A 2,700-nucleotide genomic window follows, 5' to 3' on the forward strand; every position below is an offset into this window, starting at 1 on the left:
TGTGGAACCCCACAGGGCGGCTAAACTACCCTCACATCAACACACAATCTCACGACTCACTGACTTGAACAAAATCTCTTGTTTTCCCATAAATGAGCTAAAGGATTCCAAACTCCTCTCTGAAACTTAGATTAACTTTTGGACTGCAACCTTTGTTTAATTTGTTTGTCGATTTCATCATGTTGGAAAAGTGTCCTTCAGCCATATTCTGCTGTTTGTCTCCATGGACATGCTGAGGATTAAGACGAGTTTGTGAACGTGCAGGAAACCCTTATTAAAAACAAACAAGGGCTCTGTGCGTCAGTGCTTTCTCTCTATCTTTGTCTCTCTCCGTTGCTCCTACACACTTAATTCTGTCCTGTTGTGAATATGGTTGAGGGAGAATGACAGCTAGGAAGCACTTGATATTTATTAAATTTACTGTTTCCCTGGTAACCGGAGCATCTCAGCTCACCTTGGGACAAGATGATTAAGAAAGCCATCAGAACACACACACAAACAGACACCTGTGTCCTCATCTCATCCACACAGTCACAACCAACATATAAAGCAAATAATTATTAAAACATATCTTTTGGTTAACAATCATAAGCACTCATAATACTGTAATATAACAGTAGAAATGGTTTTTAATTATTGTATTAATTCCATACTTTAAAGAGGTGGTTCACTGTTTTTTTTCTAGGCTCGATTGTGTTTATGAGGTGCAGTCTAACATGTGTTAAAGCTTCGTTTTAAAAAAAACACATTATTTTTCACATAATGTACCTTTATTCCACTCCGCTCTGTCCCTTCTCTGAGAAATACCCTGATCATTTCCTTCTTTTATGAAGCCCCTCCCTCAGAAATAGGTGATGGGCTCTGATTGGTTAGCTAGCCCAGTGTGTTGTGATTGGCTAAACCGCCTCTAGTGAGCGTCTAAATGTCCCACCCCTCACCTCAGCGGAATGTGCTCCATTTGGGTTAGTTCAACCAAAAATGAAAATTAGGCTGCGTTTTACTCACCCCGAGGCATCCTAGGTGTATATGACTTTCTTCTTTCAGACGAATCCAGTCGGAGTTATATTAAAGGGGTCATATGATGCGATTTCAATTTTTCCTTTCTCTTTGGAGTGTTACAAGCTTTTGGTGCATAAAGAAGATCTGTAAAGTTGCAAAGACTAAAGTCTCAAATCCAAAGAGATATTCTTTATAAAAGTTAAGAGTCAGCCACCCCCTCCTAAAACACCTCGTTCTAACACGCCCCCACATGTCTACATCACTATGTGGGAAGATTTGCATAACGCCGCCCAAATGTTCACACAAAGAAAGGCGGCGTAACTTTTATTCTCACTGTAGTATTGTTGTTGTCGCCGCCATGTCGTGAAGACGCTGTGAGTTTCGTTGTGAAAGTGAAACTACTTTGTTTGGTCTTCCAAAAGAGGACGATATCTGCTTCATCATGCCTGGAGCTGATCCGTGCTGGTCGCTGAGGAAATACGACAACTTTGCGCTGTGGATCGCCGGATCGGCTTTCACCGTGGATGAAGCGGAGTCCAGCCCGGGGTCGTCACATGTGGTTGCCGCAAGTCCTCCGGATGCTCCTTCGTCGAATCCGCCGGCCACGCCGTTCTCAAGCCCGCCGCCTCTGCTCACTCTAACCCGGCCTCTGCTCACTCTAGGCCGCCATGTGTGATGCTATGTTTCATTGTGAAAGCGAAACTACTTTGTTTGGTCTTCCAAAAATGGACACGACTAGAAATCAGTGGCTAAGTTGTATTTACAACACTGTTCCAGAACAGTTCAACCCAAATATTCAGATGTGTGCAGCACATTTTATGGAGGACTGTTTACTGATCCTGGGAGAGTAGACTACAATGCCGGCTGCTCTGACTCAAAGACTGTAAGTACGCTTTTTATATTTAAAGAGTTTTTATATTTTATATATGTAGCGTCTGGTGTTGAATCATCGCTCCGGCCTGCCAGGGCATCATCACAGTATGATAGGGGCGTAACATTTTCGTCACACGCTTGAGGTATTCGGCCAATCATAACGTACAGGATAGCTGGCCAATCAGAGCACACCTCGCTTTTCAGATCGATGAGCTTAGTAAAAATCGACGTTTCAGAAAGGCGGGGCATAGAGGAGAAACGATAATGTACAGTATGTGGAAAATAATGTTTTTTTAACCTTAAACCGCATAAACACATTTCATTACACCAAATACACAAAATAATGTTATTTTTAGCAACATCATATGACCCCTTTAAAAATTGTCTTTGATCTTTCAAGCTCTATCATTGCAGTCAGTGGGTGTTGCATTGCTTCAGTACAAAAGAAGTTAAATAAAAAGCGCCCATCCATAAAAACAATTGTCTCACATGGCTCCGGGGGGTAAACAAATACCTCCGGTGGCGAATTGATGCATTTTTGTAAGAAAAATATCCATATTCAAAACTTAATAATCACTTTAATCTAGCTTGCACTCACTGTTGTAAATGGAAGCAGCTGCAGGCGGATGACGTATGAGGTCGGCATCGTGCATGCGCCGCTCAGAAGTGACGCACGCAGAAACGCAGAGGAGATATCAAAACAAAACACCGGTCAAGAATTAGAAGTACAAAACAAGGATTTGTAAAGAAGAATGTCAGAGGATTTCGATATAAGCCAAGAGGAGACTGGTTTTCCTTTGCTAAAGTAAGGAAACTTTGCTTCCTTTG

At 42.1% G+C, this 2,700-nt stretch overlaps 1 protein-coding gene across 1 annotated transcript in view; it reads right to left on the reverse strand.

The window, feature by feature from the left end:
- The window catches only part of LOC107554145 (laminin subunit alpha-2-like), a 268,279-nt gene that overhangs the window by 85,016 nt on the left and 180,563 nt on the right, over positions 1-2,700 (reverse strand).

Source organism: Sinocyclocheilus grahami, unplaced genomic scaffold (assembly GCF_001515645.1).
Source record: "Sinocyclocheilus grahami isolate Dianchi unplaced genomic scaffold, SAMN03320097.WGS_v1.1 scaffold492.1, whole genome shotgun sequence".
Taxonomy (NCBI): domain Eukaryota; kingdom Metazoa; phylum Chordata; class Actinopteri; order Cypriniformes; family Cyprinidae; genus Sinocyclocheilus; species Sinocyclocheilus grahami.